The 14,282-nt window shown below is 45.3% G+C and overlaps 1 pseudogene; it reads right to left on the bottom strand.

The window, feature by feature from the left end:
- LOC133387948 (C-Jun-amino-terminal kinase-interacting protein 4-like) overlaps positions 1-13,282 on the bottom strand; it is a 31,722-nt pseudogene extending 18,440 nt beyond the window's left edge.
- Between the last annotated feature and the right edge of the window lie 1,000 nt (positions 13,283-14,282).

Below are 14,282 nucleotides of genomic sequence, written 5' to 3' on the forward strand. Positions count from 1 at the left end.
AGGAAAGTCTTGACCTGGTGCTGAAAAGATAACAGTATTGGCGCCAGGCACACCTCGTCAGGGAGATCATTCCATAGTTTGGGGGCCACCACTGAGAAGGCCCTCTCCCGTGTTGCCATTCTTCAAGCTTCCCTCTTTGAGAGAAGCCATGTGCTTTAAATGTATGGTGGAAATGTGACCTTCCTATGAAAAGCTTATCCTAGAGAAGACAAGATGGAGGGTCCCTCTCCATACCATCCTGCTCCAGCTGCACCATTTCTTGTGCCAAGGGGAAATCATTTCGTTCTCCGTCCCTCTGGGGCATCTTCTTTGCAAGGGGAAACTCCCGAAACTCTACAGGTTCCTGAAAAGAAGGGGGGAGGGGAAGGAAAAAACATAGAAGCCCATTTGTTCTTGGTTCCCCTTAATGCCTCTGCTCCCCTCCCCACACAGCCTTCCCATCTATCCTTGTTGCTCTTTGCCAGAAGCAACAAACAGGGGCTCAAGCCCCACAACACCAAGACACTTACCTCTGGGGAATGAGGGGATTCAGGAGGCCCAGGATCTGAGGTGCTTGGAAGAAACTGTGGGGGTGACTGGATTGGTAAGGGCTTCAACCTGATCAGGAGGGGGAGGAAAGAGGGGGAGAAAGTTATTTGGATTTTTTCATTACTGCTAATCAGCTGTCCTGGAAAAGACATGTCTGTAACCTCCTACAGTATATCGTTGCTTGGGGCCCTTCACCATCTCCGTATCTCAAAGGGTGTACACGCACCTTCCTTCCCTCCTCCATCCCACAATAAGGCCTCAATGTGGCTGACAAACCCAATTAACAACAATATAAAACAACCAACATATTACATAGAAATCTAAAATTACTACTGCAAGCTTAAAAAAAAAAAGTAGTCAGTTGGTAAGTTCTATTGTTGTTAAAAGCTTGAGAAAGAGAAGCTGCCTTATACAGTCAGCCTGATCCAACTAGCTCAACAGTGTCTACACTGACTGGCAGCCGCTCTCTGGGTTTTCAGGCAGGGGTCCCTCCTTGGCTTACTTGGAAATGCCAGGGACTGAACCCAGTACCTCCTGAATGCAAAACCCCATTTTGCCAAGGGCTATGGCCATTCTTTAACAATAAAAAAGAATATTGGATTCCAGAGAACAGGACAGGCTTCATCTGGCATCTCAAAAAGCAAATAACGAAGGAGCCAGGCGGATTGGACGAGTGAGGGAATTCTGTAACCGGAGTGCCACCACTAAAAATGCCCTCTCCTTGCCAGATACCCACCTGACCTCTGAAAGCAATCAGAGAAGAGCCTCACGTTTCTTTGCCCATCGCCCCACACTGCACCCCATTTCTACTGAGTTTGTCATGGAGCGACTTGTCCTTTCTTCACTTTGGGGATGGGGTGCGTGTGCAAGATTAGATTTCAACCCCATCCCCACCCCAGCTAACTGTTTTGTCACATGCAGCCCTTGGTGGGTTGCCTGGCAACCACAGGGCACAGTCCCATCCATTCCTGCCTTAATCTAGCACTGGCATAGGCCCTGCCATTGCTAGGCAACCACAAAGGGCTTCTACCCTTCTGCATGAAATGAGGGAAAATAGTCTGGTTGAACAGCAGCTGTGGTGCGCTTCGAGGAAGCTGGGGTGCACAGCAGCTGAACGTACGCAACAGCTGGATGTACGGTACCCTCCACAACCTCAGCAGCTTGGGTAAAAATATCCTTCTTGGTCAGTAGGGAGGGGCCTCCCTGGCTTACTGGTGGCACAGTATCCCCAAACAAACTCCTGACCCCCACTCCCCATGCCGGGCTTCCTCCTCCAAACCTTTGTGTCTCTGCAGACGGAGATCCAGTTTGGCTAGTACTGGCCAACGTCACCCTTTGCGATTTCAGTTCCTTGTAGCTTTGCACAATCTGTAAGGAATGGAGGACAACATGGGAATGTGGCCCAGCTTGAAGTAGAGGGGAGAAGAAAAGAGCAAAAAAGGGAAGACGGTACCTTTGTGTGGCTCTGATTCATAGACGAGAGCTCCTTTAGGAGGGACGATTTTTGTTCTTCCAGGCTGGCCACTGCAAGGAGAGAAAGCAGGAGAGGGAGAGAGAAGGTGATGCTGGAGTGATTGTGATGTGTATATCGATACCAGAAACTTTAACCAGTTTTAAATTGGTTTTAAGGTCATTTTCAAACACGGAGCTAAAAAGTGCCTCTTATGCACTATTTGTATTATGTGCAGTTAAAAGTGGAAAAGGGAGCAGGCAGGACCAGACCAAGACATTTTGCTGGTGGAGGTGAAGGACAACATGATGCCGCCTCTCTATTCCACATCTGAAAGGCAACTGGGCAGGCAGCTGAATCAACACTGGTGACAGAATAGCATCCTCCACCATACATCAGACAGCAAGCCAAAATAAGGGGGTCCTGGAGAGGCCACATGGCAACAGAAGGGAATGGCTGGGGGCTCAGGAAAAATAGCCAGTGTTACTGCTATTACTGCTGCTGCCCCTGAGCATCTGCCATTGAGGTGGTTGCTTCACTCTGCCTAAGGTTAGGGCCGGCCCAAGAGCAGGATAAACCCATCTTGAATAAAATGCAGATTTTGTTCAATGCAAGCTTTGCAGTGGTGATACAGACCAAATGAATAAAAATTCATGCCTCATATGCGAGAATGCACAAACGTCTTGGATTAATGCAAAGAACACTGAGGCGACAATCCTATACTCACTTACCTGGATATATATAGATATAGGATAGTACTGTCAGAGTTTTCATTTTGTGAGGGTACTGAGAATTTTGTTAGAGATACCCTTTGCTAGGGTGTAAAACTCTCTTTTTTTGAAGAAAAAATAATCCAGTCTGGCTCCAAAATAAGTCCCTGTGTGCTGGGTTGAACATTGAATAGAAAACTTCTTAATGATGATTAGTGAATAGGTGGGCATAAACATAATTAAGTTAAAAGATTTCACAGATAAAGGTGGTGGTGGTGGAGGAGGATTGGGTCAATGGCAATAGACACTAAACATTTTTCCAGAGCTAGTGGCAGTTTGTGTCTATGTTTCCTCGGTCTAGATACATCATTAAACACAACCCAGCCCAGATCTTACCAGGACACAGAATTAGGTACGGACTGCACAAGATAAGAGTCTTATCTGCTAGATCAAGGGCAAAATCCAACAAGAGATATTATAACTAAGACCCATTGAAGGAAATGGAATGTGATATGCAACCTATGGGTGTCTGAACAGAAATAAGAACATAAGAACATAAGAAGAGCCTGCTGGATCAGGCCAGTGGCCCATCTAGTCCAGCATCCTGTTCTCACAGTGGCCAACCTGGTGCCTGGGGGAAGCCCGCAAGCAGGACCCGAGTGCAAGAACACTCTCCCCTTCTGAGGCTTCCGGCAACTGGTTTTCAGAAGCATGCTGCCTCTGACTAGGGTGGCACAGCACAGCCATCACGGCTAGTAGCCATTGATAGCCCTGTCCTCCATGAATTTGTCTAATCTTCTTTTAAAGCCGTCCAAGCTGGTGGCCATTACTGCATCTTGTGGGAGCAAATTCCATAGTTTAACTATGTGCTGAGTAAAGAAGTACTTCCTTTTGTCTGTCCTGAATCTTCCAACATTCAGCTTCTTTGAATGTCCACGAGTTCTAGTATTATGAGAGAGGGAGAAGAACTTTTCTCTATCCACTTTCTCAATGCCATGCATAATTTTATACACTTCTATCATGTCTCCTCTGACCCGCCTTTTCTCTAAACTAAAAAGCCCCAAATGCTGCAACCTTTCCTCGTAAGGGAGTCACTCCATCCCCTTGATCATTCTGGTTGCCCTCTTCTGAACCTTTTCCAACTCTATAATATCCTTTTTGAGATGAGGCGACCAGAACTGTACACAGTAACCAAATGCGGCCGCACCATAGATTTATACAACGGCATTATGATATCGGCTGTTTTATTTTCAATACCTTTCCTACTTATCGCTAGCATGGAATTTGACTTTTTCACAGCTGCCGCACACTGGGTCGACATTTTCATCGTGCTGTCCACTACAACCCCGAGGTCTCTCTCCTGGTCGGTCACCGCCAGTTCAGACCCTATGAGCGTATATGTGAAATTAAGATTTTTTGCTCCAATATGCATAATTTTACACTTGTTTATATTGAATTGCATTTGCCATTTTTCCGCCCATTCACTCAGTTTGGAGAGATCTTTTTGGAGCTCTTCACAATCCCTTTTTGTTTTAACAACCCTGAACAATTTAGTGTCGTCAGCAAACTTGGCCACTTCACTGCTCATTCCTAATTGTAGGTCATTAATGAACAAGTTGAAAAGTACAGGTCCCAATACCGATCCTTGAGGGACTCCACTTTCTACAGCCCTCCATTGGGAGAACTGTCCGTTTATTCCTACTCTCTGCTTTCTGCTTCTTAACCAATTCCTTATCCACAAGAGGACCTCTCCTCTTATTCCATGACTGCTAAGCTTCCTCAGAAGTCTTTGGTGAGGTACCTTGTCAAACGCTTTTTGAAAGTCTAAGTACACTATGTCCACTGGATCACCTCTATCTATATGCTTGTTGACACTCTCAAAGAATTCTAATAGGTTACTGAGACAGGACTTTCCCTTGCAGAAGCCATGCTGGCTCTGCTTCAGCAAGGCTTGTTCTTCTATGTGCTTAGTTAATCTAGCTTTAATAATACTTTCTACCAGTTTTCCAGGGACAGAAGTTAAGCTAACTGGCCTGTAATTTCCGGGATCCCCTCTGGATCCCTTTTTCAATATTGGCGTTACATTTGCCACTTTCCAGTCCTCAGGCACGGAGGAGGACCTGAGGGACAAGTTACATATTTTAGTTAGCAGATCAGCAATTTCACATTTGAGTGCTTTGAGAACTCTCGGGTGGATGCCATCCAGGCCCGGTGATTTTGTCAGTTTTTATATTGTCCATTAAGCCTAGAACTTCCTCTCTCGTTACCACTATTTGTCTCAGTTCCTCAGAATCCCTTCCTGCAAATGTTAGTTCAGGTTCAGGGATCTGCCCTATATCTTCCACTGTGAAGACAGATGCAAAGAATTCATTTAGCTTCTCTGCAATCTCCTTATTGTTCTTTAGTACACCTTGGACTCCCTTATCATCCAAGGGTCCAATCGCCTCCCTAGATGGTCTCCTGCTTTGAATGTATTTATAGGATTTTTTGTTGTTGGTTTTTATGTTCTTAGCAATGTGCTCTTCAAATTCTTTTTTAGCATCCCTTATTGTCTTCTTGCATTTCTTTTGCCAGAGTTTGTGTTCTTTTTTATTTTCTTCATTCGGACAAGACTTCCATTTTCTGAAGGAAGACTTTTTGCCTCTAAGAGCTTCCTTGACTTTGCTCGTTAACCATGCTGGCATCTTCTTGGCCCTGGCGGTACCTTTTCTGATCTGCAGTATGCACTCCAGTTGAGCTTCTAATATAGTGTTTTTAAACAACTTCCAAGCATTTTTGAGTGATGTGACCCTCTGGACTTTGTTTTTCAGCTTTCTTTTTACCAATCCCCTCATTTTTGTGGAGTTTCCTCTTTTGAAGTCAAATGTGACCGTGTTGGATTTTCTTGGCAATTGGCCATTTACATGTATGTTTAATTTAATAGCACTGTAGTCACTGCTCCCAATCGGTTCAACAACACTTACATCTCGCACCAGGTCCCGGTCCCCACTGAGGATTAAGTCCAGGGTTGCCGTCCCTCTGGTTGGTTCCATGACCAACTGGTCTAGGGAATAGTCATTTAGAATATCTAGAAACTTTGCTTCTTTGTCATGACTGGAACACATATGCGGCCAGTCTATGTCCGGGTAGTTGAAGTCACCCATTACTACCACATTTCCTAGTTTGGATGCTTCCTCAATTTCATATCTCATCTCAAGGTCTCCCTGAGCATTTTGATCAGGGGGACGATAGATCGTTCCCAGTATTAAGTCCCTCCTGGGGCATGGTATCACCACCCACAACGATTCTGTGGAGGAGTCTGCCTCTTTTGGGGTTTCGAGCTTGCTGGATTCAATGCCTTCTTTCCAGAGCTTGGAAAAGTTACTTTTTTGAAATACAACTCCCATCAGCCCCAGCCAGCATGGCCACTGGATTGGGCTGATGGAATTTGTAGTTCAAAAAAGTAACTTTTCCAAGCTCTGTTCTTTCACGTATAGAGCGACTCCGCCACCAATACGTCCTTCCCTGTCCTTCCGATATAGTTTATATCCAGGGATAACCGTATCCCACTGGTTTTCTCCATTCCACCAGGTCTCTGTTATGCTCACTATATCAATGCTCTCCTCTAAGACCAAGCACTCCCGTTCTCCCATCTTGGTTCGGAGGCTCCTAGCATTAGCGTACAGGCACTTGTAAGCAGTGTCTCTCTTCAAGTGTCTTTGGTACTTGTGGTTTGGCCTGTGGTAATTTTGCCCTTCTGAATTTATATCCTGTGCCCCTGCTCTCACAATGCCTACTTCTAGGCCTACCCCTTTTAAAATTTCATCATTTCTTTGGTTTTTATCCCAGGGGGGAGGTTTATTCCGAACCGGACCTTTCTCAGCTCCTGTCGGGTTTCCCCCCTCAGTCAGTTTAAAAGCTGCTCTGCTACCTTTTTAATTTTAAGTGCCAGCAGTCTGGTTCCATTCTGGTTCAAGTGGAGCCCGTCCCTTTTGTACAGGCCCGGCTTGTCCCAAAATGTTCCCCAGTGCCTAACAAATCTAAACCCTTCCACCCGACACCATCGTCTCATCCACGCATTGAGACTGCAAAGCTGGGCCTGTCTGGCTGGTCCTGCGCGTGGAACCGGTAGCATTTCCGAGAAAGCCACCTTGGACGTCCTGGCTTTCAGCATCCTACCTAGCAACCTAAATTTTGCTTCCAGGACCTCACGGCTGCATTTCCCCATGTCGTTGGTGCCAACGTGCACCACGACCACTGACTCCTCCCCAGCACTGTCTACCAAACTATCTAAACGACGGGCGATATCCGCAACCTTCGCACCAGGCAGGCAAAACACCTTGCAGTCTACACGCCCATCACACACCCCACTGTTCCTAATGATCGAATCACCCACTACAAGGATCCCTCCACCCCCTGGAGATATATCCTCGGCACGACTTCAGACTTCCGGGAAGGGTTGCTTTGCCTGTGCTGCCTCTGAGTCAAGCTCTTGTCTCAGAAGAAGCTTTTTCAGCTTTAAAATCAGTCACAACGCTCTTTTTGACTGGTAAAGATTTTCTCCCGGGCAGGGAGAAATGTTAGAGATTAACCACAAAGCCTGTTTTTGTGGGGAGGACTGGATTTCATTTATTTATGAGAGAAGGTTCAAACTGCAATGTCGGACGGACTTTCATCAAGCTCTAGCTGATTATAGCGACACGTTTATCTTTTCTTTAAAGAATAACGGACTTCAACAGGCAGATAAGCATCCTTCTTTCTATTTTCTTTTTTTACTTGGTTTAAATTGATGCAGCAAAAAAAGAGATTTGTCAATGAATCAGCTGTGAAGAATTTCTAGGTGAGTTATGGCTTTTCTCTTTCACTAACGAAATTAAGGAGGAAAGAAATCGAAAAAGCTTATCTTTGTTTATTGCAAAAAGCTGTCCTGGAGGTGCATTCTAAAGATACCAACGGAAGAGGAATTTCTATTTCGAGGAGGGGGAAAAAAATTTTTTTTTTTTGGTCTATTTCATTTTGACGAATCTGCTTGTTCACGACGCCACTAATTGTTTTGATGTTGGGAACTAAGTTTGTTTTGTATTCCTGAACACATAGAGATAAGGCAGGCTGTACTGTCTACACAGATATAAATAAGCAAGCCTGGAATATTAACCCAATTGTGGCTGAAATAATTTTTGTTTCTGTGGATTTAAGAATGACAGCCAGGAAAGTGATTGAGACCATGGAAGAAATTATGTTCCAGAAAATAATGGGTGAGATTGAGATAACGAAACAAACCCTGAGACAGGGTAGACAGGAGATGAAAATTGAATTTAATAAAATGATGCAGGAGCTTAAAGAAATAGTGGATTCTGTGAGAGAGGAGTTTGATGGGATAGGGAAGCTACAAGCCCTGGAGATTGGAAAAAATGTGAAATTGGAAAAAGATTTGGAGTTTATGGATGTTAGAAATAAAGTTGACTGTTTGGAATTCAATGTTGTCTCTGAAGAAATTAATGAAGATGTTGGTGGTAAAGTTATCAATGTCTTGGATAATTTTTTGGACTGGAATGATGTGATGGAGCTTGACATAGAAAAAATCTATGGAGTTGGCTACAGATATGTGACAGTGGAGAAACTCTTAAGAGATGAGCCAGTGCATTTTGTAAAAAAGAAGAACAGAGATATGACTTTGCAGCAATATTTCAGCAACATATTCAGAATTTTTGACTGGAATGATGTGATGGGGCTTGACATAGAAAAAAATTATGGAATTAACTACAAATATGTGACAGAGCAGAGATGCACCCAGAGCAGAGATGTGACTTTACAACAATATTTCAACAACATATTCAGAATTGATGGCAAGGACATATTTGTGATGGGGGAAATTCCCATCAGACTTTTGTTATATGACTATGGCTATGACAGCAAGATCATCATGGGATACTGATAATGGATGAATGGATACTGAAACCACTGGATTTAACAGGACTATTAAAGATGGAAGATGGAATTAATATTGATAATGGAAGAATGGTTATGGAAATTATTGGACTTAACAGATTTGACTAGATGGATTAATTGATATGTTTATTTGGACTATGGCTATGACAACAAGATTATTATGGGATACTGATAATGGAAGAATGGCTACTGAAATTACTGGACTTAACAGGATTATTGAAGATGGAAGATGGAATTAATATAGATAATGGAAGAATGGCTATTGAAATTATTGGGCCTAACAGATTTGAATCAGATGGATTAAGCGACATGTTTATTTGGAGAAAAATTGAAAGATATATCTCTCAAGGAATTGAAACCTCTCTGACTTTTTGTGGAAAGAATAAAATAATGTTTATGAGATTTGATGATTAACTAAGATAACTACTGGAGGAAAGTGATTTTATAATATAATTTTACAGATAGGATTGTTATATATTGTAGACCTATAACTGATCTGCGACAAATCGGAAGTCAACATTTTATTTTATTGTTTAATTGTTTTTGTTTTGTTTTGTTTTTTGTCTTTGAAAATTTGAATAAAAATTAATGATAAAAAAAAGAGATATATCCTCGGCACGAGAGGATAGCTGCTCATCCCCCAAGGAATGGGTCCCTTCTAAGGGATCGTTTCCCTCTTCCTCAGCTGGATGCTCTCCTTCCCCGAGACCATCGTTCTCCATGATAGCAGGAGAGCTATCATCGCTGGAGTGGGACACAGCTATAACGTCCCTGAAGGCCTCCTCCACACACCTCTCTGCCTCTCTCAGCTTTTCCAGGTCTGCCACCTTGGCCTCAAGGAAATGAAGTCGTTCCCGGAGAGCCAGGAGCTCATTGCACCGACAGCACACCCACGACTGCTGTCCAACAGGCAGATAGTCGTACATGCTGCAGGCTGTGCAAAACACTGGAAAGTCCCCACACGCCTGCTGGCTTCTTACCTGCATAGTTTTGTTTGAGGTTTATTACGTCAATAGGTTGGAGACTGTGGTTTAGTTGAGGTCAGGGAACAGAAGGGCAGAGTGGGGGGCCCTGGCCTCCTCGCCCTGCTGCCGAACTCGCTCTGCTGCTTAACTCGCCTTGACGCTTCGTCAGCTGGGGCCTTGACGCTTCGTCAGCTGGAGCTCCCTCTAGCTCGTGCTGCATTCAGCAGGATTTACTCCTGCATAAAGCATGCATGCCAATGTATCTTCATTGTGCAAAAGACAAACTAGATATGAAGTTAAATGTGCCTTTACATCTAACATGCAAGGTTGTTGTGTTTATTTTTTTAAATGCAAACTGTATCAGCTGGAGGAGGGCTAATAATTAATGAGATCAGAGCAGTTGTGGGGAGGGAATGTAACCCTTTCCTCCCCTACTGCAGTCCTGAGGAAAATCTCTCCTCTGAAGCTGGTATTTGCAATGGAAGAAAATTCTCTGTTGATGGCAATGGGAAATTCCACCACCCCACATACACCCAGCAAATATCAGCTCCAGAAGTGGAACTTTCCTCAGGATTGCAGCAAGGAAGACTTAAAATTTCCTCTCTACATCTGCTCTGACCACCTTAATTATCAGATTACTGAAACTGGTACAATTTGCATTTTCTAAAACCGGCACATTAGAATAATATCACATGTAGTTTGTTCTCAGCTTGTGCTGAAGTGCCCATAAGCCCCTGATCCCATGCATGTTTACTTGGAGTCACGTTCACTGAGTTCACTGGGGTTAATCCCCAGGCACTTGCGTGCAGGATTGCAGCCCAAGACACACAGAGATCAACTGGTGCTATCCCTACATATGAATTTGTCTAATCAATTTTTTAAAGCCACCTATGCCAGCAGCCACGAACTCATCCAGTGGCAACAATTACGCAGTGTGTGAAGTAGTATTTCCTTTTGCCTACCCTACATCTGCTGCACATCAGGTTTTGGAGTCCTCCAAATAAAGTAATGCTATGGAAGAGGGAGAGGAAAAAACACCACCTCTCCCTCCCTCTCTCGCTCTCACTCTGTGCATATTTTGTAAATAATCACAAATGTGACTAAAAGTTGCCCAAGTTTGCAAACAGCCCAAAAGATGTGCACAGATGAAGTTGCACTGCTGACTGCTCCCTTACACCCCAATCTTAGCAAACTTGATCGACCGGCCCAGCCAGAGCTTCCAAGAAACATAGCAGGGAATGGATGAAGGATGCAGGATTGGGCATGCCTGCTGGTGGGAGGGATATGGGTAGGTGGCAAGCTACCCTGCAAGCAGAAGATGGCAGAACAGAATTCAGCCAAAGCCAAGAACTGGCTGGTCTGGTAACCAGCATCCTCCTAGGCAGGAGAGGGGAACCTTTGGCCCTCCAGATGTTGCCAAACTTCAGCTTCCATCAGCTTCAGCAATCATGGCCAATGGCCAGGGATGATGGGAGTTGTCGTTCAATGACATCTGGAGGACCCAAGATTCCCCACACCTAGAATGCCCTTATCGAATGTAGGTTTTTCATACAATTTGCAAAGCAGTACGTCCAGCATTTTTTATTTTCTCACCCTGATCTGCGTAGCTCCGTGCTTTCCCTTTCATGGCACGACTCTGCCCCTCCAGCCGGCTCACAGCTGTTACGTGCACCTTGCGTTCCTGCTCCATCGCATCCTCCAGCTCCATAAACCTCTGCATGAAAGAGAACTCCAAGAGTCCAGGCAGCTCCAACATCCTCTCCCCCACCCAATCCCAGCACTGCTGCATTTTGGCAGCCACTTCTTCCCATCCCACACAGGTCTCTTTCATTGCTCCTCCACAGCTTCATCAGCCCCAGCGCTATCCACTCGGGGTCCCAAAAGGCTGCGGCTGAGCAATCATCAACCATGTATCACACTCAGTATGAAATAGACTGTGGGCATAAGGATCGTTTTCCTTATCAAGAAAAGCTTGCAAGCTGTTAATGCTTTTTAGTTTAGCAATGTGGCTAAAGGGTGTGCGTGTGAAAGAAGTTTCTTTAAAATCTTAAGTGATACAGAGAGGATGAAAAACTTCCTCCTATTCATTCTCCAGTAGAGCATGAAAGCTTAGGGACATCCCCCCAAATTGATGGCCACAAGCTTAAGACAAAGCAAAATAAGTACTTCTTGACACCAAATATAACATCCCATGGAACTCCTTGCCACAGGATGTTGTAATGACAATGCACATAAATAACCATTAAAAAACAGTTTAGATGAATACATGAAGGATAGGGTCCATCAGTGCCTGCTGTCTGTGATACCCAGAAGTACAATCTCAATTTTTAAATACAGAATCCTTTCCATTAGCAGATGCCAGGGATTAACGACTGGGGATAGAAACTGCCACCAGCCCCTTCTTTCAACATTAAGCTAGATTGAAAATTACTTTCTACTTCTGTTACCAGGATATTTCTTGGTTCCCTATAAGACTTCCTGAGAAAGGTGCATTCACAGGAGTGGCACCACAAAGAGAAAGTCCTTCTGAGCTGCTGATCGTTCTCTAGCAAAAGTGCCAGCCTAGGCAACCACCAGATTTGACTAGCACACACCAGATTTATAAGAGGGAGACGGGATGGGACTTGACCCCCCTCCCCGTACACACACACACTCACCCCCCAGTGCTTTGGGGGCAGATTGGCCTAACAGGCAAACCTGGCTGTCTCTGTCCTGTGCAACACTCTGCTGAGACTAAATAAATGTTTACAAATAGTAGTAGCAGCAAAACAGGTAGGCAGAATGAGATACCAATCTCCTCTGCCCGCTTGCGCCCAGCTCGCTCCCGCTCATATTGCTCCAGCAGCCGCAGACGGTCATCCCGTAGGCATTCCAGAGCCTGGTCCCGCTCCCGGACTTGCCCGCAAGCCCCTTGCAAGGACTCCAGGACAGAGATCAGTTGTGGCAGGAGCCCTGACACACTCCAGGCTACAAGCCGCTCCAGTTCCCCATACAAACCCCCAGCCATTACCGACACCAGCTCCTCATAAGGAGCAGGGTTGGGATCCCCATCGCCTCTAAACATCTCCTCGGGGTCATCCATTGTGAACTGCTCTAACCACTGTACTCTCCAGCCTCCTACTCCAGGTACCCCAGGTTTCCTCCTGGCTCCTTAATCTTCCTGCTCCAACCCACCAGACTTCACTTTCTTAAACACAAAAAGTCTTGCCCTACCTCCTCTTCCTGGTCCAAGAACACAGGCATCCAGACACTGTTCAAGCTACCACTAGTACTACTCAACACCTATTTTGAGCAGGCAGGACCCTTGAGCCTTTTTGTCCCTGAATATACTTCACAGAGTAACCAGGATTATCTGTCCCCTACCTCTATGCACACTTGCTCTAGCCACAGGACTTTACTCCCTTCCTAGTTCCTCCCAGCTCCAGGTCCATGCACACATCCGCAACCCCTTGCTACCATTTCCCGTTGCCGGAACTAAATTGGCTCCCAGGCTAGGTGCTCTAACCACTAGCCATATTCTCTTTGGGAAACCCAGGAATCCTGGCTCTCCCCCCCCCCCGGAGGAAGGGCGAGCAAGGGCGAGCAAGAAAGAAAGGGGAATCCCCGGATTTCTAACTCAAGTGTTTAGCTCTCCCCGCGTCAACCTCAAAACCCCACCGGTGTCGACAGCTGCGATCCCAACTTCATGTCACTTTCCAAGAGGAAAGGTAGGCGGAGCCAAAAACCTATAGGACGACCAACGGAAATACGGCTCTCATGAGGAAATCGCCATGGGTGGCCAATTGCGGGCCGAAGTACCCACTTGTGGCCAATGGCGCACGGAGGCGGGAGGTTTCCAGCAAAGTGCCGGCAGGAGAGGGTAAGAAGAAAAAGGATCCGCGGGGGGCGGGGCGGGGGCAAGAAATGGTATTAACTTTCTGCAATCACATCATACTGGGTCATATGACCTAAAAAAGCTGGTTGGGTGAGCCTGCGTGTATATATTATACAAGCTTCACGTCGGAATTTCAGGTTTATCGTCCCTTCTCTTGGATTGTTTGATTAGGGCGCAATTCAACTTTGCTTCAGAGTCACTTGTTGCTGTAACAGAAGTTAAAGGCTCTGCCCTACTGGTGTTTGGATACCAGCCTGGCTCACTGCACTTTTTAATGATCTACTTATTGCTGTGTTAATTCATCTTCATGCTGTCTGAGCCTTTTGGAAAGTTGTTCGCGGGTTTCACAGACAGCCCGGGTTTGCCTTTATAAAAAGCAGGACGCTGGGCTAGATAAACCTTTGTTCTCATATGCATATTGGCTTGTCTCCAGTGTCTCTACTCAGAGTAGACTCATTGAAGTCAACAGACATGATTAATTTAGGCCATTAGTTTCAATGGGTCTGCTCTAAGTAAGACTTAGAGCAACCCATTGCCTCATATAGCCTGCCCCATCTGAATCTACTTGGCCTTTTAAGATTGGCTTTGGAGGCCCTGCTCTCAGTCTCGTTCCTGTGTAAGATCATGTGGACTGATAGAAGAGGTGGGATCTTCTTTGTGGTGGTACTGAGATTGTGGTGATCCACTAGGCTGCTTCCCCAGCTGAATCTTACAGAGCACCTTACACATGTCTAAGTCCCATTATATATGTATGTCCCATTGGGTTTGTTGGGTCCACTTACAGGATTACAGTTTTACCCACTGTATATGCTATTAGTTACTGGGAG

Source organism: Rhineura floridana, chromosome 1, assembly GCF_030035675.1.
Source record: "Rhineura floridana isolate rRhiFlo1 chromosome 1, rRhiFlo1.hap2, whole genome shotgun sequence".
Classification (NCBI taxonomy): Eukaryota; Metazoa; Chordata; class Lepidosauria; order Squamata; family Rhineuridae; genus Rhineura; species Rhineura floridana.